General features: G+C 40.0%; 1 protein-coding gene across 2 annotated transcripts in view; it reads left to right on the top strand.

Moving 5' to 3' along the window:
- HOMER1 (homer scaffold protein 1) overlaps positions 1-26550 on the top strand; it is a 105377-nt gene that overhangs the window by 1400 nt on the left and 77427 nt on the right. The window lies entirely within an intron of this gene.

The raw sequence follows: 26550 nt of genomic DNA, 5'->3' as shown, positions 1-26550 counted from the left end.
TAAGTTGTTGCCCTCACTCTGCCCTGTGCTTTATCTTTGAACATCCGAAGCTAAATACACAGCGTTGGGTGACAGGGAGTTAAGTGGAATTTTCAGTGTCTCTGTTGCAGCAGCCTCCACAGTTGTGGGTGCTAGAGAGAGAAAGCTTTTGGTTGAAGGAACCAGTTCACTTTTTCTGTTTTTCTCTTTTAAAGCTCAGACCTTTTCACCAGTGTCAGGTTTACACAGATCTCAGCACAGCCAAAAGCCTGCCAAGAATGCATTTCCCCTACTTTACATTCTAAACATTGCAGCTTAATAAAATGCTAGCACCTCTTCTTTATTTAAGCTGGAAACCCGCGCTGGAGGGGTGGTGATCTGTTAGTTTCTTTAGTGGCTGGCCAGTGCTCTCTGCATTCTTCCTGTGGTTGCACCGGTAAATACGGAGGTGAGGAACAAGGTTTGGAATGTGGAATTCAGCGTGATGGTTTAGGAGCATACTTTTCTTTAAGTTCTTGAAGAGTTCCTTTTTGTTCTGACAGTTAAGTTTGGAAGTTTATTAGCTTATACAACTTTGAAAATGTAGAACACGTGTCATAGGAGTCCTTCCTCAGCAATTAATTATGAGTTGATAATTATTTTTAATACTTAAATTACAAGTGATAAGAATGTAATTAAAATACCTTACTCTATTTCTGGTGCTGCTATTAGTAGCATAGTGACCTTCGGCAGATTACTTAACCTTTATGGGCTGTATTCTTATCTGTAAATTAAGGAGTATAAAAGTTTTTCCAACCTGTAAAAATGATTTTTTTTTCTTCCTTCCCTCTAATGAGTAGTCAGTATTTGGCTTTTTTCTTCTAAGCTGTTTGAGGACCTAACCTGGGAGATAAGGGTGTTAGAAAATGTTTTGGTCAGTTGCACCAATTTTCAAATGAGAAAATACTAAAAAAAGAAAACCATTAATACTGGGAACATTTTAAGTATGGCTTCCCTTGCTTGTATGCAGCTCCACAGTTAAAGTCATATTGGAGTGTCACGTGCACTCACACACCCACACACAAAATCAAGTGGCAGTTTTTCACCGAGACGGCTGCATTCTTCAGATGGAGTAGCATCTTCATAGAAGAGAATCAGCTTTCTGCACCTCTTATTTTACATGAATGTCCACTGTTTGACCAAGGGAAGAGTGAGATTAATAGTAAAGGAGACTAGTATTTGAATCTGAAACTAAGCTACCTTCATGAAACACATTTAGACATTTAGCACAATTTGTTTATAAACAAGCCATTTGCCTTTCTATTAAAAAATATTTTAAGAGACGGGAGAGATGGCTCAGGGGCTAAGAGCACTTGTTTTTCCAGAGGACCTGGGTTTGATTCCTAGCACCCACATGGTGGTTCACAGCCCTCTGTAATCTCAGTTCCCAGGGATCTGATACCCTCTTCTGACCACTGCAGGCACCAGGCTTGCAAGTGGTACAGATACATACATGCAGGCAAAACACTGATACACACACATTTAAATTTAAAAAATGACATATACGGTGAGTCTTAGCATTTGACTTTGCCCCTCCAAAATTCAGATGCCAAAGCTTCGTGGCCAACATGATGAGAGCTGAATGTGAAGAGATTTAGAAAGAAGGGCTGAAGAGATGGCTTAGTAGTTCAGAGCACTTGCTGTTATTTCCCCAAAACAACCAATGGGAACGTGTCCCTTTCTTACTGAGGGTGGCTTGGTTCATCTGCGTTGTTGAAAGAGGAAGAGTAGGTGGCAATAGAAGAAAATATACAGCAAAGACATTTGCCGAAGTTCCCACCTTTTGTAATTGAATAAGCACAGGCATCTGGGCCTCTTCGAAACGTAAGTTAATATTACGTGACCTTTAAAGTTTTCCCAGGCAGTCCTTAAATTACCTTACTTGGACGACTATCCAAAATTTCACGTGGATAAGGAAGTTTATATAGTACAGATGGATTTTTGATTAATGCTAAGTTATAATAGGATTTACATTTGCCTTAATTGTAAGTATAATTAAAGAGTAGAGAAATTATTTTAAATGAAAATAAATGATTAGGCAGAAAAAAGTGAGTCCTGTAATACTAGTTTATGAACTCCTGTGGAAAAGGAAAACAGCTGAAGCCAACAGTTGGTGGAGTCTGTCAAAGTTGCATGCGCTGTTTTTACTTGGAGTGAGGTCAGCTGAAGTATGGGTGTGTAAAAATAGGTGTGTCAGACACTTTACAACTAAAGATAATGAGCCGGGCCTGGTGCGCACGCCTTTAATCCAAGCACCTGGGAGGCAGAGGCAGGTGGATTGCTGTGAAATTGAGGCCAGCCTGGTCTACAAAGCGAGTCCAGGGCAGTCAAGGCTCCACAGAGAGACCCTGTCTCGAAAAACCAGAAAAAGAAAAAAAGATAATTGTGTATGTAAAGTGAAACTCGCGGGAAGGTCCACGAGGAGTGCCTGCTAGGTGGCACACCCTCAGCAGGAGCCGTAAAGTATCCAGGAGTCTGGAGTTCTTTTCAGAACACTTGGGAAGGCCACAGATAGAAGCCACTTCAGCCAATTATTGTGTGCTGCCTTCTGTTTTTACTTAGATTAGTAATGCCTGTCTCTATTAAGAGATAGCTATGAATAACAAGGGGTTTTCCCTCCTATAAGATGAGGAGATGTTTTGTTTTGTTTTCCTTCTATATACCTGACTTTGTAAACTCTGAGCCCTTTCCTTCAGCCTTTGATTCTTGAACTGTGGAGGTGGGTGCTGCTACATTGTTACCTGGAGTCTCTCTCATCTTGCTTAAGGCTTCAGGGATGGTAGCAAAATGTGGAAATGTTGATCCAGGGTTGCAGTAGGAGTGCGCTTTGTAAAGGCAGCCTCACAACTTAAACACAAGTCCTTAGATCTTTCTTAATATTTCCAAACTTTGAGCACCGATTCTGTGGCATGTTCCCATCTGAGTGTTGTTGACAATCAGTGAAGTGTGCTCCTTCCCTAAAGGAGTATAGTTGAGAACTGAGGAAGCATGGTTAAAGCAAGATACGAAATGTTGAAAGCAGTAAAGTGGGGCTTTTGTGTATGTGTTTACAGTGTGTGAGGGGACATTTGCTGCTATAGAAAGGATAAAAAGACTTTGGAGCAGGTGTTACTAAATCCTTGTAGATAAAATGGAGGGCCTTCAGGTAGAACAGTGATTGACAGCGCCATTGCATAAGACTCTTACTTGCATGGACTCCTTTGGATACAGAGGAGTGAGTCTCTAGAACTTTATCCACAGCCAGGTAGGAGCTTTGTAGGCCAATGAAAGACTGGACTATGCTACTGACTGGTGTTTAAAACTTATGAGCTATGACCCACCCTGGTGTGGCATGCCCTATACACCTAGTCCTTGAAAAACCAAGGCAAGAGTTGTAGACCAGCCCGGACTATAGAAAGACCCTGTCCTTTTTTGCTAGACAATTTAAAAAATAAAATATATAACCTATTGACAGCATACATTTTTATGCTGTGACCGAGTACTCTCATATTTAAATGATAAAATGACACAAAATAATACTCTTACTTTTATGTGATTCAGTCTGATAGTTTCTGTTCAATTATATTGTTTCATTTTCAAGAAGAAATGATAGTGAGGACCCACTAATTGGATTTAACAAACCTGTGGTAGCAGCTGGCAATTTGAAAAAGATGTTGTTCTTGGTGGTTTTGGTAGGAACCAAAACAGGACCATAAGTAAGCAAAACAGTAGCATGAAGGATCAGGGAAGTAGCGAGAAAAGGTTAAAAGAATTCAAATGTGAGAGTTGTATCCTATAGAAACTTCAGTCTGAAACAGTGAGCTCTGCTTGGGTCATGGGAGTGGCTAATCAGACAGGCCTGGGGAAGTTCCAGTGTGGGGCAGGGCAGAGGTGACTAAGAAATGCGAGGTTGGTCTTTCTTGGCCTTTAGAGTGATGCTTTAGAACAAGCTAGGAGTTTTCAAGTACAGAGGTAGAAATGTTGGAAACTGTGTGGTGTGTTCAAAGACCAGGTGCTCATACTTAGGAGAGCTGTGAAACACTGCAGAGTTAACAAGGGAAACTGTCCTTAGACTTAGTTACTACAGACAAGATTAAAAAAGGCATTCGCATTTCAAGAGGTCAAATCCCTGTTCTGCCATTTGAGGTTTCTTTCTGTCTTGGATGTTGAAGAGCAAGAAACTGACACTTGGTTTATCTGGAGTCCTATCATAAGGCTTACCTGGCTGTTGTAAGTAGCTGTAGTATATTTAGGTAGGGCCTGTCTAGTTAAAGATAACGTGCAGCCTTTTGTTTGTGTTGCTTGTTTTTATTCCTTATGATTTGTGGCTCATACACTTAGTAGTGACAATACAGTTTGCAAGGTATATCATATTTGTAGAAGAAGTAAGATTTTTCTGGAGAGAAGAAAGACTTCGCATTTTACTTTTTAAACTGAGTGATTTTGAAGTATTGTAAGAGTTTAAGTTAATTACAGAAAAATTTGTATGTAATAAGGAAATTTTAGGTAGGCTTAAGTCTGTATACAAGACTTGAGAAAAAAAGTCAGATTTTTTTTTTTTCCTTTGAGACACAGGGTCTTGCTAAGTGGCTCAGATTGGCTTCCAGCTTTTGATCCCTTTGCTTCAGCATTCCTGGCATCACAGGTGTGCACAGCCACACCCCGTAAAACTCTTAGCCCTTTCTGATGGTGTTATAAGAGTGTAGGTGAGACCCAGTCCCAGTGCATGAAGAAAATTGTGTAGACTCTTAGGTTGAAAAACAACAACAACAACAACAATAAAAAAAAAAACCAACCCTCCAAAACTTAAAATCTACAGCACATTTTCTTCCCACCCAAACGTCGTCGTCTTTCCCTTCCCTTCCCCTCCCCCTCCCCCTCCCCCTCCCCCTCCCCCTCCCCCTCCCCACTGTGTATGGAAGGTTTATCATGTAGCCCAGGTGGCTGGAGCTTGTGGTTTACAGCTGCCCCAGTCCTTGAGTGCTGCCTCACTCAGCTTCAGTTTATGCTCTTAATTTTAACACTCCATACACATTGATAATCTTCCTTTTCCATTCTAAGCCTAGCATGTCGGCCATTTCGTGTTCCTAAGTAAAATTTATAAGGAAGGAGAGGAAAAAAACCTAACCCTTGTTCTTTGTTTTTGTCTTTTTAAATAATATGTATGAGAAAAGAGAGTGGAATAATTGGCATGCATATCTTTTTAATATTTTTACTTTTTTCCCCCTCTCTCATTTTATTTTTCTCTTTTTTCAAGTTTCCAAAAAGCTATAATAATGGATCTTGAACCCATTATGGTTTTTGTATAGCTAAAATAATTTTTAACACATAAAACTGAATTTCATTTATACTTAACTATCTTTTCTCCTTTTAAGGTAGGTTGACCAAATATTTTCTTATTAGAAAATAAACTTGTTCTTGAAATCTAGAAAAATGTTTTATCCTTGTAATATGATTTACCCTTGCAGTTTTTCCAGCTTTTGAAAAGTTATCTTAATCTCTTTAAAACTTAATATTATCATAAAATTAACTCTGCCCTAGGGGTGTCTTGCTTTTTTTTTTTTTTTTTTTTTTTTAAAGTGAATGTGTTTTCCCGAGCTGGTGTGTGTGAGAGAGAGAGATTATGGAGGCCTGAGATTGGTACCCATGTCTTAGATTGCAGCAGCATCTCTTGCTGAACCTGGAGGTTGGCTAGCCTGCTTTCGGGATCCCTTGTCCCCATGTCCTCTCTCCAGTTGTGGGATTACCCCGCTCCTGGTTTTTTACACGGATTCTGGGGATCCAGACGTCACACTTGGCTTCCCATTTGTTGGGCAAGCCTTTAATCCATGGAGCTATCTCCTTAGCTCTGAATATTTTCTTCAGTGTTCTAGAAAATTCAAAGAGCTTGTCCACATTATCTTTGAAATGAAAGTGTTGGTGCCAAGTCCTAAGGCAGAAGAAGGGTTGCAAGAATCGACAGCTTTTTGTAAAATTACCAGACAGGAATTAGAATGGAAGTGAAGCTTGAACAAAAACCGTGTTTCCATCATGGAAACAATCAATAGCGTGCAGCTCTCATGACTGTATAGAGTTGTTTAAGAGCATTGCTACCATCCATGTCTTATGTCTAATGGCGTATCAGGACCCACATGTTCACATGCTGCCGAGTCCAAAAGACCTGACTTTTTTGTTGTTGTTGTTGTTTGTTTTTTGGTTTTTCAAAACAGGATTTCTCTGTGTTGCCTTGGCTGTCCTGGACTCACTTTGTAGAGCAGGCTGGCCTCGAACTCACAGCGATCCGCCTGCCTCGGCCTCCCGAGTGCTGGGATTGAAGGCATGCACCACCACGCCCGGTTTAAGACCTTGACTTTTTAAACATCATGGCAGGAGTTGTTTCTAGTTCCACACTGATTTTAGTTATCCAGTCTTGATAGTGCGCAAAGGTCCTGGGAGTGTAGCTCAGTGGTCGATCAACTTGCTCTGCAAGCTGTGGTCTGGATTCAGTTCCTCCACTACGACCTCAAGGAGAGAGGCAGTAGGAGCCTCACCCCAAACATGTGCTTTCATGAGTAATAGTACATTGTGCTTGTTAACAGATGAGGCCACACTGCAAAATCAGCTGAAAAGATTTGAGTGAATTCATTCCTATTCTTAGTATACATTTCTAGCAATTTGGATATGCATTATTTTTTATTTTCTTATGGGTGGGTTGCTAGATTCTCTTTTTTGTACTTAAGTATGCCTCAGGTTTATTTGAGAACTTTCCTGTTTTTCTGAAAATACCTGTGAGCATCTCAGGGTTATTCTGTAAAGTATTTCTGTGATTTGAAATTTCCATCCCTGGTTACTTTCACTTTCTCCTGTTAGGCTCTTAATAATGATCACTAGTAAATTAATCCTGAATGGAATTAACAACCAAAGCTCTCAGCATCTCAACTTAGAAGATGTTACCCATATGTCCTCTTAATATTCCTAAACTTAGATAGGGCAGTTAATTTGAATCTACTGTCCCTTTAGCTTTTTGTGTGCTGCTTTTTTGCATGTTCTTTGGTCAACTGTATTTACTCTGATGTTTAGAATGTCTGTCTTTTGCTTGTTAATATTAAAATGTGTGTGGTTTGCTTAATTGCCTTACAGCTTCCCTCATATCATTTAATAAAGACTCCACCTACTTATAGTATTGACCAGGGATCACTTTATAGGTGCCAGTCAGTGAGAAGATCTGGGTGTGGCGGCACACGCCTTAAGTCCCCGTGCTCCATCCAGGTAGCTAGGTCTCTGAGTTCAAGGAGCTCCAGGGCTACACAGAGAAACCTTGACTCAAAAACAACAAAACCTGAGTGAGAAGACTCTCAAACTACCCTTATGTCCCCCGGTGGCACATGCCTGTAATCCCAGCACTTGAGGAGGCAGAGGCAGGCAGATCTCTGTGAGCTCGGGGCCAGCCTGGTCTAGAAAGCAAGTCCAGGACAGCCAGAGCTACATAGAGAAACACTGTTTTGAAAAAACCAAACAAACAAAAAAGGCATGCAGGCAGGCAGAGCACTGTATACATAATAAATAAATAAATAAAATGAATCAAACAAACAAACAAACAAAAATAGTTTTAGATCTTTCAGGATGCCCCTTTACTTTTTTGGCTGATAATCAAGAGTTGTTTTTGTTGTTGTTTTATTTTGTTACAATGTGTTGTGAATATAGTCATCCCATTGCCCTCTCTTGTATGTTTCCCTCTCTTACACATACCTTCCTGCTTCCCAGCTAGTCCCCCCCCTTTCATGTGTTATTTTGTGTATGGGTCTATGTGTCTGTGTGTGTGCACGAGCACACACATGCAGGTAGTCAAAGCTGCTGTGTGTTCGTTCTTGATGAGATCACCTATGTCCTATCTAGACATCTGCATTTTGTAGGACTCTATCTCAGGCCAGCGGCTCTCAACCTTCTGATGCTGTGACCCTTTAATACAGCTCCTCCTGTTGTGGCGACCCCAACCATAGAATTATTTTTGTTGCCACTTCACCACTGTAACTTTCCTACGGTTGTGAATTGTAATGTAAATATTTTTGGAGATAGAGGTTTGCCAAAGAGGTGAACCTGTCCTGACCTGTGGGAACTTTTCTAATACTTAAAATATTCTGTTCCTCTTTCCTTGATCCTTGGGTCTTGGAGGGGATGAACCAGATGCTCAATTTAGGGATGGATATTCTTATTTTCAGCATTTTACCTGTTAAGAGTCTCTGTGTTTAATGTTAGCCACTGTAAAAGGAAGCTTCTCTGGCTAAGGTGGATAGCACTGTTAATCTAAGGATATAACTATAAACATGTAGAAAGCACTTTGGTTACATATATATTTAGCTTAATATAAATAATCTACAGAATTTTAATTGATTTTTTATTATTACTTTCATTTGGTATTGTTAATGTTAAATACTGTATGTGTTACTTTTTCATGTTGATGTGGGGTAAAGCATAAGATACTAATGACAGTATTACTGTTTAATTTTATTTTGTGACAAATTAGTGCATTCTGAGTAAACAGATTTAATCAATAGGTAAATTTACTGTTTTTTTTTTTTTTTAAGTGTCAGGGAGCGAGTCTAAAGAACATTTTCAAAGATGGTAGTTTGTCATGATACAAAAGTGTATAATAGGCCTGGAGAGATGGCTCAGTGGTGAAGAGCACTGGCTGCTCAAGAGGGCCTGGGTTCTATTCAAAACCTTCCACGGCAGCTCACAGCCATCTAGAACTCCAGTTCATGAGATCTAATATTTTCTTCTGGCCTCTGGTACTAGACATGTGTGTAGAGCACAAACGTGCATGCGGGCAAACACAGTAAATATTAAAGTAGATGTACAAAATGTACACGAATGTATTATTTTAGGACCACATACATATAAAGCATGTAAGACACGAGGAGGAGGGCTGCAAAGTGCTGCTGTGGTCCCAGGAAGAATGATTGTGAAATTTTTTGAGTCTTTCTGAATTGTTTAGTTCTTTAAAATGAGAACATTTAAGTTTTAGTGTTTTCTCTTGAGATTTAAGAGTGAAATGTTACTATCTATAGTATAATACTACTATAATCAGTAACTGTTTATACATACAGTTTTATAGGCATTTGTATCAGTTTTAGCATCTACATCTAAAATTATAGTTAATTTTTTTCAAGATTGACTAAAGAAGTAGTTTCCTTACTATTCCAACAAAAACTGTTTTAAATGTAAGGATTATTTGGTTGACAGTTACCAGAGTATTAATGTTATCTGCGTCCTTATGGAGAAAGGGCTCCAAAGGACATGTGACTGGCTGCACGTTCCACAGCCGTGAAATGCTAGAGCACGCGTTGCACCTTGCAGCTGCCGGGAGCTCTTGCCATCAGCTCAGGGAACTAAATGGATGATTGCGTTGGAAAGCTGTATTTAATCCCTCCTGGTTCTTCTAAAACATTCAAATTTAGTGCACGCTTGTATCTTGGTGAGTTCCTTAAATGCATGTCTCTTGTCTTTAAGACGACGAAACCCTGCATTTTACTTTTAATGTATTTAAATCTGCTTAATGCCTTAGATTTGAAATATATTGAAGTACTTATAAGTGATTTGACATTATCACACATGTTTGGCATAACGTTTCCATTGTTGATTTTAAATTGAAATTTTTATAAGCTAACCCTCCTTGCAGTTATTGGGCACTTCAGTCTCTGGAATACTCATGTAGATAGAATCTCTTTTCTCGGAAGATCCCAGGCTGGCGGGTGGAGGAGGGACACTTGAGAGATCATTTTGGAACAGTTTCTTTATGCTTAAAAGTACAGACCTACAAGTGAAAGGCCGGAGTGTAGCATATTGGAGTTTTTGAAGCACGTGGTTTCTATGTTGCTTGATTTTCTAGTCTGCAAGTAAAAGCTGAGCCATACTGTACCAGATTTGAATTTGCCAGCATTCTTTTAAAATTTATTATTATTTCATGTGTATGAATGTTTGACTGCATGTATACATGCACACCACATGTTTACCTGGTGCCTATGGAGGACAAATCCCCTGTAACTGGAGTTACAGCCTGTTAGGAGCTGCTGTGTGGGTTCTGGGAACTGAGTTTTCAGATCTTCTAAGAGCACCAGCACATGCTCCTTAGTACTGAGCCATCTCTCTAGCCCCCAAATTTGTCCTTTTTTGGAATTACCTTCTCCTAAATTCTGATGCAGTCTTTAGCTAGTCAGAACAACATGTGATAGTGTAAGGTAAAAAGGAGTAGGGATTAGTGAGGGCTGTGAGAGAGTGAAGAGAGCACATGTCCTAAACACATTGTTCTAGAAGCCTCATTGATAAGGAAACACATCTCTAGTCAATTCTCTATTTATTCTGCAAATATAATAATGATATTATTATATAATTATAGCAGTTGTGGTATGTTAGCTCGGTCAGATTCAGTTCTGAAATGCATTACTTCTTGGCTGCAGCAGGAAGAAGACTAGATCATGGTATGATACTGGCAGAAATTGATTCTAAATTACTTGTTCTCAATTGTGAGACTCTATCAGCACCACCGTGAGAACTTGTTAAAAAGAAAACACAGATTGCTGGGTTTCCTCTACTTGCAGAGATTTTTATTCAGGGGGTCTAAGAGTGGGCCTACAAATTGTTCTAGTGAATTTGCTGCTGCTGCTGCTGCTGCTGCTGCTGCTGCTGCTGCTGCTGCTGCTGCTGTAGGGACCTCACTGAGGGATGCTGCATCCCATCAGTGAAGCTCACAAAAGTGAAAACTTGTGTCTATTCAGAAAGCGTACTTGATTCCTAAAGTGCCTCTGTCTCCCATCCCCTCCCTCCCTCCTTCTCTCAGCAGGACCCACACACTTTAAAGTTAGAAGAACCATGATACAAACTGGGGGCAGGAACACCTGATTTAGAGCAGACCTACTCTTTGTAATGTAGAAGATCCAGGACAGTCCTAAGCTGAGCCTTTGAACCTGATTGCTTTTAGCCATGCTTACCAGGTATGGCCGTTTTCTACTCAAGGATTCTCTATTCAGCAGGTTTCTCCTGCTTTCTGGCATTTTAAAGTGCATTGTTTATAAAACTACCTGATATGGCTTTGACTTCTGAAGCTTCCTGTTTCAGGAGAAAATAAGACTTCATTCTAAGTTACTGATTTTACTTAGTTTTAGGTTGCATCATGTGTCATAAATATTAGGCTTTTATTGTTGTGTGACAAACTAGTAAGATTTTACTGGCTTAAAACAAGAGCTCTTTATTACCTAGAAATTTCTGTGGGCCAAGAGTCTAGACATTGACAGTTAGTTGACTCTTCCTCATAAGGTAGTGCAGGTGGAAGCTAGGACTGGACTCTCATGCTCCTGTGGTTGTCAGTAGAATTAAGTTCTTTGCTTGCTGTGTGTCTTCCAGACCAGCCAAGGGGCCTCCTTTTGGTTGGCCATTTATGGAACTCCCCTGCATAGATCCAGACCACTCAGGATAATTATCTCCCTTTTGATTAATTCACACTCAGCAGATTTGTGATTTATTGTTTGTGTGCACTCCCTGCTCTGGTCAGCAGTTCACCCCCGCTCTAGAGCAGTGGTTGTCAACCTTAATGCCGTGACCCTTTAAGACAGTTCTTCATGTTGTGGTGACCTCCAATCAGAATTTCTTTTGTTGCTACTTTATGACTGTAGTTTTGCTACTGTTATGAATCATCATGTAAATATCTATGTTTTCCGGTGGTCTTAGGTGACCCCTGTGAAAGGGTCATTCAGTCCCTTACAGGGTCTCAACCCACAGGTTGAGAACTGCTGCTCAAGAGCCTTATGCAGGAGGTCTCCATCAAGGGGATGGTAGTCTTGGTATATCATGGCTGGAGAGATGGCTCAGAGGTTAAGAGTACAATGGCTGTTCCTCCAAAGGTCCTGAGTTCAATTCCCAGCAACCACATGGAGGCTCATAACCATCTATAATGAGATCTGATGCCTTCTTCTGGTGTGCAGGCATACATGCAGGCAGAATACTGTATACATAATAAATAAATCTTTTTTTTTTTAGTTCACGTATCATACCAGCTTTAACCTTTAAGAATTGCCATCTATATTTCTGCTCCTATAGGGATCTGTTACTCTTGATGCATTCCAGATCTTTCTTTATAATTTTATCTCATGTACTAGTTACTATGTCTTTTGTGTTTTAACAACACATTTTATCTATAATGTAATTTCCTGTCAAAGGCTAGATAGATGGTAGCTTTTTTCAGGTTCTATGTTATATAGTAACAACTGCCTCTTACTTTTGTAAAGAGTCCTAACTTACTGTGTTCTAGTTCTCAGTGCTGTGGAAACTGATTGTTTCTGCTTCTCATTTCTTAATGTGCAGTGTTGGTGTTCTGAACCTTCATGTTGATATAGCTTGGGGCAGTTTTCTTGAATGCTCTTATTTATCCATTTATTTGCAGTGCTGTGAACTGAACCCAGGGCCTTTGACATGCTACCTGAGCTATATTCCTGGCTCTGCTCTTGATTTTTCTTTGTAATCATTTGTTCTTTAGTATTTTACTGGGCTCTTGAAAACTTGACAACTCACTTCCCTAAATCTGGGGAATTCCTTGTATCTTAAAGGAATGATTCCCTCCCTCCCTCCCTCCCTCCCTCCCTCCCTCCCTCCCTCCCTTTGTACTTCCTGAGCCAGGGTCTTACTCTATAGCTCATGTTTTAAACTCTCCTGCCTCAGCCTTCTGAGTGCTGGCATTATAGATGTGTGCTACCATGACTGGCAAGAAAAACTGTATTACCCATTCTCTCTTTTCTCTTTATGAACTGCCTGTTTGCTGGATGATAGAGTTCTCTTGCTCATGCATGCAATTTTAATTTCTTGAATGAAAAATGATTGTATACACATATTCATACCTCTTCAAATTCTGAGATAAGGTAAATATATTTCCCATTACATGCCTGGGGGTGGGGCGTGCCGGTTCCATTGATAGCCTAATGCTCCTGTCTCAAGCACTGCTCCCTTTTGAGGGAAAGGCAGTTGATGTTAGAGCTGAGGTAGAGTAGAGGGTCTCACTGCTCTCTATTACGACTCAGCCAATCTCCAGGTTAAGTCCCACAACTTATACTCCTTTGCTGTCAACTTGGGTGTCTTCTGGCCAGCAGGTTGTTCACTTAGTTCTTTCTTTGTGGGTACCTTCACACCTTGTTTTGCCAACTCAGTACTGTATACTTTGTTTTCAATACTTGAAAAATTCATTTTCTGTTCTTTGATATAATGGATTTATACCTTATTTCTCCCTTCATTTTTATGTGAATGAAATTCTAGAAAAGGAAGATAAATGTGTGTCATTAGTTTGCCATGTTTAATCAGGATCCCTGAGTCTTTAGGGATTGAATTTATATAAAGCGTCTTTCAGAATGTGTTGATACTATTGATTAATTGGTTGGAATTTGGTAGATGACAAAAATACTTTCTAAAAACTATCTGTAGCTAACAGCTGAAAACTCAAGCATAATGTAAGTGCAATTTAAAGTTAAAACCATAAACTGGGGGCTGGAGTGACGGCTTGGTGGTTAAGAGTATTTGCTGATCTTTCGAAGGACCTGGGTTTGATTCCCAGCACCCAGACGACGGTAGAACTGGTACTACTGGGAGAACTGCCAGTTCCGGGGACTGTGATTCCCTCTTCTCTGGCCTCCTTGGGCACCAGACAGGTATATGGTATATGGACATAGTTGAAGGCAAAATACTCATAAACATAAAATAAAATAAAATAAAAATATTTTAGAGAGAGCAGGCACTACTGGACTTGACTATGTAAAACAAAAACAACAGAAAACAAACCTCAGCATAACTTGTTCTCCCTGCAATGTTGGACAGACCACAGTGCAGTTGTCCTGTAATACTGTGCCTGTTGAACACTGTAAGAAAGCAAAACATTAAGCACTTAATTTGTGTCATGAGTTATGGTAGGTACTGCCAATGGTTAAGAGAGGTGTGATTAGAAACCTATCTAGGCCAGTTCATGACTGTCACATTAACATGATTGCACACTTCCCCCAGGTTAGTGGTTGTCATGTATTTTTATGTACCCATATCCTTAAAAGAGGTATCTTCCTTCACATATGTATGTGTGCATTTTTATATAAGTACATTTTGTATAAAAGGCATATTTATGTATAATAAAACATAAAAGTAGACATAAAGTAGACATGACAAAAGAGGAAACTAATGCTGTTGCTTTAAGTAATGGTGACCAGTAGAATAATATCCAACTAGTAGTATTACCTCCCTTACATTTTAGATTAACCATTCAGACTACAGTGTGAGGAAGGGTTGTGTGTGTGTGTAAGAAGTAACTGGGATTGAAAGACACTTAAATTTAATTCCAAAGTAGAGTAGTTGCAACAGTTTCCTCAGGAATGATTGTTTGAGTTAAAATACTGCCCCAGGGCATGGATTCAAGAGATTTAAGTAGTGATGTCTCTTAGAGTTGACAGTAAACTAGATAGATTTGGAGAGTAGGGGAGGCAAGAAGTTGGCTTGCTTACCATGAATTGAAGTAGAGAACCAGGAGGAAGAGGCAGGTTTACACTGGAGAGCGGTGGTGGTTGTTTGGAAGTTGGTGCTTTTATGGTCATCGTCATTGGGAATCTCTTATAATTGGATGTTGAAGTCTGACGTTCAGTACAAACAGAATTTGGCCAGGGATAGAGTTTTGGGAGTCATTAGTATATAAGTACTGCTTGATGCTGTGAATGTGGATGAGCTCATTCAGATATTTATAGAAAAGAACAGGCTAGGCTTCTGTGGGAATCATCACTTCAGGAGCAGCAGAGGAGCTGGGAGAACTGTCAGGTGAGAAAACATGTCACACAAATTAAGAAAATGAGCTTGAAGAAAGGAACTCCTGGGAGCAGTGAGCAGAGTGACCAGGTGAGGGGAGGAGGACCAGTGAGTTTGCTCTGACACACTCGACTGTGAAGACTCTGCACCGTACATTGGAAACCAAAGAAGCAGATTAGAACGGAGACATCTACTTTAAAGACAAGTGTGTCGGTGCTAGGAAGATGGCTGCGATAAAAGCATTCACCTCACAGAGGTCTGAGTTCAAATCTTCAGCATCAAGTAAAATGCCCAGAGTGGTTAGAGGCCTGAGGTGCAGTTCATTCCAGGTGAGGATAGTGGGCCCCTGGGCTTGCTGGCAGCCAGCTGGTTCCATCCCAAAACAGTAAGGCAACATGAAAGAGCAGAACACTACGCACACTCTCCCTCCCTCTCCCTCTCCCTCTCAGACAGGCAGACACAAACACACATGAATATCTGTGAAATAATGTACATTCAAAATCCTCTAAGGTTCATGAAGTTGACTTTTGTTCACAAAAATATAGAAAAACATTCATTGAGAAAGGAATCAGTAGCTGGAGGTATTTTTAAAATAACAGAGGGATAATTGTTGAAGAAAGATGGAGCAGGATGTGATGTGATACATAAGTAAAATAGTTAACTGTTGTGTCCGGCACTGTTCTAATGTATGCGGTGCAGCTATAAACAAAGGCTTGCCTTTATGGAGGTATATTCCAGTCACTAGAATCTGGTGGATGGTAAATTACAAAGGCATCTGCTGAGTGTAGAGTATATACTTACTCAGAGCCTTGGAAAGAGGGAAGCCTGGGAGAGACTGCTAGCTATGGCCGCTGGGTGGCTTAAAGGGTCCTTTGAAAGCACTCTAAATGTAGCCCAATGTATCTGTGCCCAGATAGGTAGAAGGTTTTCATGACATTCGTTCTGTTGAAGCTTGAAAAGAATGTCTTATTTTTAGTGTCCTATTCAGGGTTTTTGTTGTGTTTTGAGACAGGGTCTTACCATGTACCTGGGAGGCCTGGGATTGGCTATGTAAATGAGGCTGGTCTTTAATTTACAGAGCTCTGCCTGCCTTTCTCCCCCAGTTGCAGGGCTTAATGCTTTCCCTTTACTTGCTTGTTTTCTTCTTAGAGAACATTCTGTAATCTTGGGAAAAAGTACCCATAAATAATTGTCCTATGAAAGCCGTCAATTCTTTCTTTCCCTCCCTTCTACTTCCCCTCTTCTCCACCCCGCTCCCCTGCAGGCTGAACCCAGGGCTTTACAAGAACCAGGAATACTCTCTACCACTGAGCTACAACCCTGAACCCAGCCGGTACCTGAAGTGTCCTGAAACTAAGTCCTATAGAGGGTCTTAAAACTGTTTTAAGGGCTGAGACTATATGAGATATATTTATTTAATAGTCCTCTCTCTCACATAGTCAGACCTTCAGTCATGGTGAACCATGTATAAAGCACTTCCTATTAGGGACGCCTAAGCAGATAGTCAGTGTAAGTGCTTAAGTGATGCCCTGCCTCCTACTGCAAGCACAGCATACTACTGTTTTAGAAACTGATTTTCAAATGATCTTGTCTCCCTTTTTCTTGGTGAATATTGTCAATCTTTCTCTGGACAAGGCAAACTTTTTGCATCTTTCTAAGTCACTCAAAAGAATTTGGACCCGAGGCTGGAGAGATAGCTCAGAGGTTAAGAGCACTGTCTGTTCTTCCAAAGGTCCTGAGTTCAATTCCCAGCAACCACATGGTGGCTCACAACCATCTATAATGAGTCTGGTGCCCTCTTCTGGCAAGCAGGCACACATGTAGGCAGAATACTGTCTAGATAATAAATAAATCCTTAAAAAAAAAAAAGAACTTGGACCTTGTACTAATTCTGATCTTACTAATTCTGATAGCATGGGCAGTTTTTTTAAAGTTTATGGTGGACTGGCATGCTAATCAACAGTAAATAAGAGATAGATGCTTTGTAATGTTGAAGAGCTGATTATTTGTTCTACAAGACAGAACTTCATGAGAAGCTTTTGGTTTTTTGAGACAGGGTTTCTCTGTGTAACAAGAGCCCTGGCTGCCCTAGGCTTACTTTGTAGACTAGGCTGGCCTGGAGCTTACAGAGATCCACCTGCCTCTGCCTCCCAAGTGCTAGGATTACAAGCATGAGGCACGTGCCCAGCTTCATGAGAAACTCTTAACACACCGTCTCTTTTTAGATCTTGAGATAGGGCTTGAGCTACCTGAGCTGTAACTCTGTAACTGCACTAGAGCACGGTATCATACCCTGCAGACTTACTAGTTAGCAGACAGGGGAGCTTCCCAGAGTCAGACAGTAGCGCTGCGATTTTGAGCACATTGTCTAAGCTTTATGTCCGAGTTTTCATATCTGTAGAATGGGAACAGAATTATGAAGATAAATGGGTAAAATATTTAAAAGAGTGTTAAAGCAATAAGTTAAAATGATAAATAAGTTTTAATAATTATTAAATAGTGGCTAAAGATAGCTGTTATTACTATATGATTTTTTTTAAAAAATTACTTATTTATTCACTTTACGTCCTGGTCTTAGCTCCGTCCCTCCTCATCTCCCAGCCCCCCCCTCCCTCCCTCCCACATCCCCCTCCCCTCCCACATCCCCCTCCCCACCCTCCCTCCTTCCCACATCCCCCTCCCCACCCTCCCTCCCCTCCCACATCCCCCTCCCCTCCCACGTCCCCCTCCCCTATTCCTCAGGAGAGAGGAGCCTAAGCACCAGCCCCATCCCCACCCCGATCATCAAGTCATATCTAGACTGAGTGTGTCCTCCTCCCCTGTGGCCTGGCAAGGCAGGCCTACGGGGGGGAGTGATTGAAGAGCTGGCGAGAGAGTCCATGTCAGAGACAGCCCCCACTCCCCTTACTAGAGGACCCATGTGAGTCCTAAGCTGGCCCTAAGCTACATCTTTGTGGGGTACTGTGTGATTTTTAATTTTCTCTATCGTTTTATTTTATACTTAAAGAGGATAATTGAGGCAGCAGTTCCACACCTGTTTCATTAGTAAGCAAAAGTGTGGGGCTGATGGGGCGGCTCAGCAGGTAGAAGCACTGGGTGTGAGCCTGGCAGCCTGCGTTTGTTATCTTGAACCCAGGTCAAGGTGGAAGGCAAGAAGTTGTCCTCTGACCTCCATCTTTGTGCTATGGCCCACATGCACAGACGCATGCACACACAATAAGATTAATCTTAAATATACTTATATGGGCTTTTGCCTGCGTATATGCTTGTGTGCCGTGTGAATACTTGGAGCCCATGGAAGAGGCATTGGATCCCTGGGAAGAGTTACAGATGGTCGTGAACTACATTGTGGGCTGTAATCAAACCCAGAGCCGTCTTCCCAGATTCCTTCCCCCCCTTTTTTTTAATTTAAGAAAGAAAAGTATTGTTTTTTAATATTGGTGTGCTGAAGACAAAAATAAAATTAATGGAATTAATATTTTTACTTATTATTGTGTGTGTGAGAGGGATACTCACATGAAAGCCCTTCTACCATGGCTTCAATCTGTTAGCCCATTGTGGAAACTGTTTCCTACCTACTAAGTTGTTTTGCTGCCAAAATTTATAGAACCCTCTTCCAATCAAACATCCATGTAAAAAGTAGGTGCCTCTAAGCTTGATGGCCTAAGCTCAATGCCCAGGACCCATATGGTACAAGAAGAGAACTGATTCTGAAGTTGTTCTCTGACCTCCACACATGTGCCCTTGGTATACTCATGCCCTTGCAGAACTAAAGGAATAAAAATATAAAAAGTAGAATATAATTTTTTCCCACACAAATACCGAAGCTCAGAGGGAGTTAATTTTGCTCCTTTGTTGCTGCTCTCTTTCCCTTTGCTCTCAGGTACAGAATCCTTACGCAGCAGTACTTGTGTGACCTAAGTGAGGCTGACGGAAGTCTAAAATCCCAGTGTTACCTGGTAGCACCTTTGCTTGTCCTTGTGTTCTTTTCTCTAGAAAATGAAATGTCCAGGCTGGAGAGATGGCTCAGTGGTTAAGAGTGCCACCTGCTCTTCCAGAGATCCTGAGTTCAATTTCCAGCAACCACATGGTGGCTCACAACCATCTATAATGTGATCTGATGCCTTTTTCTGCAGTTAAAGCACTCATGTACAATAAATAAATAAATCTTTAAAAAAATGAAATGTATACCACTTAATACTAATGCCATTTTAAAAGCGATTGCTTATTTTTAAAGATATATTTATTTATGATTATGTATACGGTGCTCTGCCTGCATGTACACCTGCAGGCCAGAAAAGGGCATCAGATCACATTATAGATGATTGTGAACCACCATGTGGTTGCGGGGAATTGAACTCAGGACCTCTGGGAGAGCAGTCAGGACTCTTAACCTCTGAGCCAGCTCTCCAGCCCCTATTGTTTTATAAGTATAAGCTTTGCTTTTTCTGGACCGTCATTGCATTACCATATTGCCTCTGCTATGAATTCTCTACTTTATGTTCATGTTGTCATTATCTTGTGCATTAAAAAAGTTTCAACTGGGATAGCGTTCACCTTACCCAGCACCAGATAGGCAGATACAGGAAGATCACAACCTAGGCTACATACTGAGATCCTATCTTAAACAAGACAAAAGACAGAAAAGGACCGTTTTCTTCTAAGTGAAACTTAACATGGCCTGGGTATGTTTCCTATTTGTGTATTCCCCTCAGCTCTTAACAGAATGCATGGCAAACATTAGGTACTAGAATTATTACACATGTACTCAACAGAGATTGTTTACTGGAATTGGTAGCTGTAAACTGTAATGACTTGTTTAATCTACATTTCACAAGACTCAGTAAGGTTTTGAATTCTGGCTTTAGCCTCAACCTATTTATGTGATTGTAATTTAGTATCATTCTCCTTAGTTACTAAATGGGGGTATATGCCCCATTCAGCTTCAAGACTTATGTGCGATATATAAAGACCGAGAGCCACGGAGAGTGCTAGGGGCACTGCTTGAGCACGTCTCACACAGCCCCTGCATAGTTACCAGCTTTGAGTTGCGTGTTCATGAAGGGAAGAGCAACACAGCAGAGGCTGTTAGACTATAGTTTTCCCTGAGTTTACAGCCTTACCTTCATTAGGTTTGGGGAGCTTAGCCACATACATACGTTTCTTAAGAATTTAAGCTTTGTTTTATAAATGTGATAAATTTTAGCCATTCAAAAACCAAAAGATTTTATGCTTAGCACCTATACATCCATTAGGTAGCTTCAGTAATTAACACTTAACCCACATTGTTTCATATATGTTGTTTGTCCTCTGGATTATTTTATTTATTTGTTGATGGGTTGGTTGGTTGGTTGGTTGTTTTTTTGAAACAGGGTCTCTATTATGTAGCCTTGGCTGTCCTGGAACTTGCTGTGTAAACCAGGCTGGGCTTGAACTCACACAGATCTACCTGCCTCTGCCTCCTGAGTGCTAGGATTAAAGGAGTGTACCACCATACCCATCCAATGAATTGTTTTAAAACAAGTTCTAGACATAGTCTGTTTCATCTGTAAATAATGAAATCTGTGATCTTTAAGTTATAAATGCTCTTTAAAATAAAAATTTGCGTAACGCTATAGTAATACCCCCAAAAGCTCAACCCCCTCACAGATTGTTAATATCTAATAAGTATATAACAATGAATAGCAAATGTTAGCTCTGCTGGTTGCTGCTGGTGTTGCACTAGTACTAGTGTTTTTTTGTGTTTTTGTTTTTTATTTTTGAGTTCTAATCACACTGTACTTTTAAGGTTTCTGAACCTGTCAAACATTTGTCTGCCTCAAGATCTTGGCAAATTTTTCCATTATTGCTTACTATATAACAAATGGTCCCAGAATTTAGTAGCATAAAACATTTACCCTATTTATTTAGCTTATGAACTTAGACTTTGTGAAGGGCTTTTGGGTGATGTTTTGCCTCTCTCTATGGTTTTCTCTAAGCTATGGGGTTGGTTACTCGTGGGCATGGTAAGCTAGTGTTGACTCTCAGCTAGGCAGTCAGCTGGGATAGGGCTTTGATTTCTTCATGCTTGGCTTGATATACAGTGTAGTGGCTGGATCCTAAAAAACAAACAAACAAACAAACAAACAAAGCAAGCCCAACAGGCTGGAGTAGCCTGTTGTAATCCAAACTCAGAATACCCTATGGAATTTTCGCCTTCTTATTTGATTAGTCATTAAAGGCTCATCCAGTTTCCCACTTTTTGATGGTGAGATGGCGTGATTACAGAAGAGGGAACATAGATAATGTTTTAGCTACCTTTAGAAATGGCAATGCTGTTATTTGATCCAGAATTGTGAATATTTTTCAGATTCCCACTCCTCTGTCTCAAAAAACCAAAAGGAAAAAAAAAAAGAAATATTAAGATGAATTATATTTTACTTAGAAATCCAAACACTTTATTTTCCTTGCACACTAGAAACTCTAGAAGTCTTTCTCGTGTTTCATTACTTATTTCTTAGTGTAGACTGCTTGCCTAGCGTGCCTGTGAGTTCAAGCTACAGTACTGCTTTTAGGGAAGAGGAACTGGGGATATGGCTTAGTTGATAAAGCGCCTGAGGCGCAAGCATGAAGCCCTCGGTTCAGACCTACAGAAACATAGAAGCCAAGTGAGGTGGTGCTGGGGAGAAGGGTGGGTAGAGGAGAGACAATTCTAGAGCTCATTGGCCAGTCCATGTAGTCAATCAGTTTTGTCTCAGCCCTATTTTAAAAAAAGTAAGTCAGTTTAGCAAGACACTTGACATTAACCTCTGGTGCTCATATGCACCTTTGCACATACCCACATGAATGTGTACATGCAAACAAAACTGAATTTTTTTTTTGAGACAGGTTCTCTTCAGATAGTTGAAGCTGACCCCCTATGTGACCTAGGCTGGCCTTGAACTGATGATCCTTCTTCCTCAACCGCATAGATCCTGGGATTAAGTGCTGGGATTATTGGTGTCTATCAGCATGCCCAACTCAGATAACTGACTTTCTGCTTAGCCCTTTCCATACTTTTCAAACCTCAAACTCATAGTCCATTTTCTATTTCTGTAGCACTGTGTTCATGACAGGACATTTCGAGCTGGTCTTTTAAATGTTTGTGTGGAGAAGCATGATAGCAAAGACATACTCAGTGCTCTCAGCTAATAGCCACACAGATGTACTTCAGGCCAGAAAAGTCAGCCTGGTGCTCATTACGGATTTTGGCACAGAACTACAGGCTTGGTTAGCAGATTTTGTCAGAGATGTAGAGAATAAGTAACAGCAAGAAATCTGTTGATAGCCTCAGATGAAAATTACTTTTTAAAACTTTGAGCAACGATGACATTGTAGCCTGGGAATCATAATAATCTGAGCTCAAGGTTGCCACGAAATTTAAGAATTAAAAAAAAAAAATAAGAAATAGGGCTGGTGAGATGGCTCAGAGGTTAAGAGCATAGTCTGCTCTTACAAAGGTCCTGAGTTCAGTTCCCAGCAACCACATGGTGGCTCACAACCATCTATAATGTGTCTGGTGCCCTCTTCTGCATACTTAATAAATAAATACATAAATCTTAAAAAAAGAAGTAATTATGTATAATCTAGGTGGACACAGGTAAACAAAATGCATGTAGCCCTGCCCTCACAGAATTTATAGTCTTGGGGTGGAGAGAGGCATTATAATTAATGCTTATAAGGTACATTTTCATTATTTTTTTTAACTTACATCTGTCTTTATATTTAAAATGGTTTTCTCATAAGTGTCATATATTTGGGTATTGTTATATATCCATTTGACAATCTCTGCTTTTTTATTGGAATATTTAAATTCTTTACATTTAATATGATTGGAATGCTGGTTGCTATGGTGCACGCCTACAATCCCAGCATTCAGGGAGGCAAAGGCTAACAGGTATCTGTGAATTCGAGGCGAGCCTTATCTACAGAGTGACTTCCAGGACAGCCAGGCTACAAAGAGAAACCTTGTCTTAAAACAAAACAAAACAAAAAAGATGATCGGACTGACTAGATTTTACTTTACAATCTTTAGTAGTTTGTTTTTGTTTAGTTTTGTTTTTTGTCTGATTTGTTCTTCCTCCTTTCTGCTTTGCTTTATTTTAGATTTTAAAAGGATTAATTTTACCTTATTTGTTATTACTTAATGGTTGTTTAGCTTTTAATCAGTTTTATTTATATTTATTTATGTGTGTGCGCGCGTGCGTGTGTGGGAGGTGTGCAGGTCTATGGAGACCAGAAGAGGACAGTGGAGCCTCTGGAGCTAGAGCCACAGATGGATGAGGGCCTCACATCCAAACCCTGGTCCTCTAGAAGAGCAGAAAGTGTCCTTAGCTGCTGAACTCTCTCTCTAGCCCAGGTTTAAGGTTTTAATTTTAAGTGTCTATGCATTTGGTTTGTTTTGCTCTTTAAGAACAGGTAGTTCCTTAGGCCGCTGGTTTTCACAAGCTGCAGGCTTGGCTGGGTAGTGTCTCGCTTTGAGGGCACTGCTCCTGTCATCCCACTTAGCACCAGGCCTGCCTTTCAGCTTTTCATCTGAGACTTGGCTCCAATGTTGTGTTCTTAGGTGTTCTTTTTCTCCTGGAACAACAAGAAAACAAAAACAAAAACAAAAACCTAACACACTTCGTTTCTATTCCTGTACCTTTCAGTTAAATAGATTTTTTATTTTGCAGTATCTAATTGACATAACTTTTCCCAGCATATTATTCTTTATCTTAAATTAAAAAAAAAAACCATAGCTCTGAGGATGTGTTGATCACTCTTCAGCTGTGGACATGAGAAAAGCCCTCGTGATACCCAGAGTGTACTTTCTGTGTAGCTTTTCTCTGTGCTTAGCTCTCTCCTTCCTAGTTCTTGGTCCTGTCACATCTCACACCCAGCCGCTTTACTGTGTTAGTTACACCATTGATCATAGAACTTTCTTCCTTTTGCCATGGAGACTCTCATTTGAATTTTCAAAGGATGATTTTACTTTTGTAACAGAATAAAAAGTATATAACAATAATAATAATTCTAGTGAGATTTATATGTATTGCTCTTTGAAACTCAAAGTTGGGTATAAATCCCATATCTGTTTCAGCTATTGGTTAGATTTCATGACACATAGTATCTTAAAAGTATAACATGACAGGAGGAATATGCATATTTTGGTTTAAAAATAAGCTTTACATATGTGGCAGTGCTTTCTACTTTTCCCACCTGTTTTTTTTCTACCTTGATTTTATTTCTTCCTAGCAAAAACACCAAGAATTTACTCTCCCAGCATTTATTGGATACCACCTGTATCCATGGGCAAGGCATAGGCTTGGTGACAGCAGTGAATTCATGTTTTTGTTATAATTCTTCCATCCAGTGATTCCTTAAAGGACTCTAGACCAGAGTGTATGTGAGTGTTGGTGATATAATGTGCCCAGCTAATTAGATACCCTCTTCATCCAAGGGTGCCTCAACCTGGGGTTGGGGGCGGTTAATAGTAACTATTTACAAAGGTTGAAAGGATTACTGCAAATAGTGTTCAGAACCATGTGTGATCAAGTAACAGGACCTAGAAGTTGTTAATTGTGACTAGAGAATTACCACACCTTGTAGATGTAGGCTTTTGTCTTCAGGTTTCAGACCAGCATGAAATTAAATATCTTACTTTGTATTATCCGAACTGTGGCTTCCCTGTATCACAAATGATTGGTTGGTGAACGATGTCTTCTATGCATCTTGGTTTATAAGATGAATAGTGTTAAGATGACAATTCAAACCACAAAAGGTTAAAAAAAGCTATCAAGATTTTCCTTTAGCTATTTGACCTCCTGATTCAATACCTGGGTTTTAAGCCACTCAGTTTTTATTATATTAGGTCTTTGACCTTTATTACATAGAATTAGTTTCTACAGAATATTTTTGGAATTTTGTCTTTTAAGCCAATATTACAAAACAGGAGAGTTAAAAGTATAGTATTGAGTCTGGGTGTAGTGCGACACACTTGTAATTCTAGACTTGGGAGGTAGAGACAGGATGGTGGGGAGTTCAAGGTCATCTTCAGTAACCCTGGGACATGACAGCTTACTAGTAGCTACCATGATAGAAAGTTTATAGGCCCAGTCTTCTGCAAATCCCCAGAGGTAGCTGCTGTGATCTCATGAATGCAATGGCTATGTCATACCCAAAAGATACATTATAGCATCTCTTCCCTACCAATGGGCTCTTCACATGCTTTTCACTGCCTCTTCTGCAGTGTTCCCTGAGTCTTAGAGGGGTGTGACTCAACAGTCACACATTCTCGGCACCTTGACCAGCAGCTGCTTCTTCATTAGCTAGTATCCCCTGGAAAAAGAAGTTATGTGCTACAATACTGACCTTTTAGGCAAGATCCCCACTGATGCAATAGTGGCATGACTATTGGAGGTAACCAACTATTTCTTTTGAGGGGCTGGGGATTTAAGGTCTGTTCCACAAAAAGAATTGATGCCTGGCACTTCAAACCTGGCCAAAAGTCCATGGCTAACAGATCATAGGCCTTAAGAGGAAACCTACTACTGCTATTCTGCTACACAGATGTTTTATCAAATTGCCATCTGAGTATTCATGTTTATACTCACAAAATAGATGTGTTCTTAGAGAACAGCTTCAGAGAAGCTTCTTTTCCATTGAAGACCTTCTTCTCCAGCAGCCGTCGTAGTGCCTTCCTGGACGGTGAAAGCTAGCCAGCAGGAAGAAAGCTTGATTTCTCAGTGTCCTGCAGCCCAAGGGTATGATGTCTTCAGCCACAGGCTCATACCATTCAGTTCTTGTTGGCAGTCAGCAGTAGTGTGATACCTGCATTGTTCTAGGGGTTTCTGAATCCTTGGCCAACCAGTCATGGGGAGGTATTTCATACTTGGCATTGGGATTTTTGTTTAATAATATATGGCTTCTGGGAGCAGCATTATTTTTGATTGCCTCTAACTTATAAAATATCAGGTTTCCATGTGGCTTTTTCAAATAATTCACAAGAATTTCACTTCCTTCTTTCTCCAAGTTCATTCCTACTTAAACCTTTCTAACCTAGTATTCCCCACCTTGCTTTCATATTACTGTACTTTACTATTTCATGGCACATACACACCCCATAGTCCTGTTCTGGAAATTTCTTTCTTTATTTTTTTTCTTTCTTTTAAAATTTCTCTTTTATTAAGTATAGGGTCTTGTATGTAGCCTCACCTGGTCTTGAATATGTAAGAGGCTGCCTCAGCCTTTTGAGTACTGGGCTTATAGGCTGTGCTCTTACCTGAAAACTAAAAATGTTAATTTATTGAATGCATCTTGTTTCTGTTATAGGAGTAAAGAACTTAGGTTTTTGAAAAATTGAATAATTTATATGCCATTAAACAAATACTTTTCATAATTCTGCATCTGACAATTCAATCAACTATGGATTAAAAACATTAAAAAAAAAGTCTATACTCAACATGTTTGGGCTTTTTTTCCCTATTCCCTAAATAATTTAGAATAACTATGTAACATTTCTATTGTGCTTCATTTACATTCTGTATTATAAACAATCTAGAGATAAAGTGTTTGTGAGGGATGTGTTGGGAATTGGATATAAATATTATCCCACTTTACATACAGGACTTTGAATTTTCCACCTATGAGGGTTTTGGTGTCCATCTTCTATGGATACAGAGGGACAAATTTAATAGCAGAAAAGAGTGAATGTATTTAGGATACTGGAAATACAATGGTCACATTGTTTAAAAG

This window comes from Acomys minous (genome assembly GCF_964271855.1).
Source record: "Acomys minous genome assembly, chromosome: 11".
NCBI classification, from domain to species: domain Eukaryota; kingdom Metazoa; phylum Chordata; class Mammalia; order Rodentia; family Muridae; genus Acomys; species Acomys minous.
Note: the sequence above shows the minus strand (reverse complement) of the source record. Positions and strands in the feature narration are given on the sequence as shown.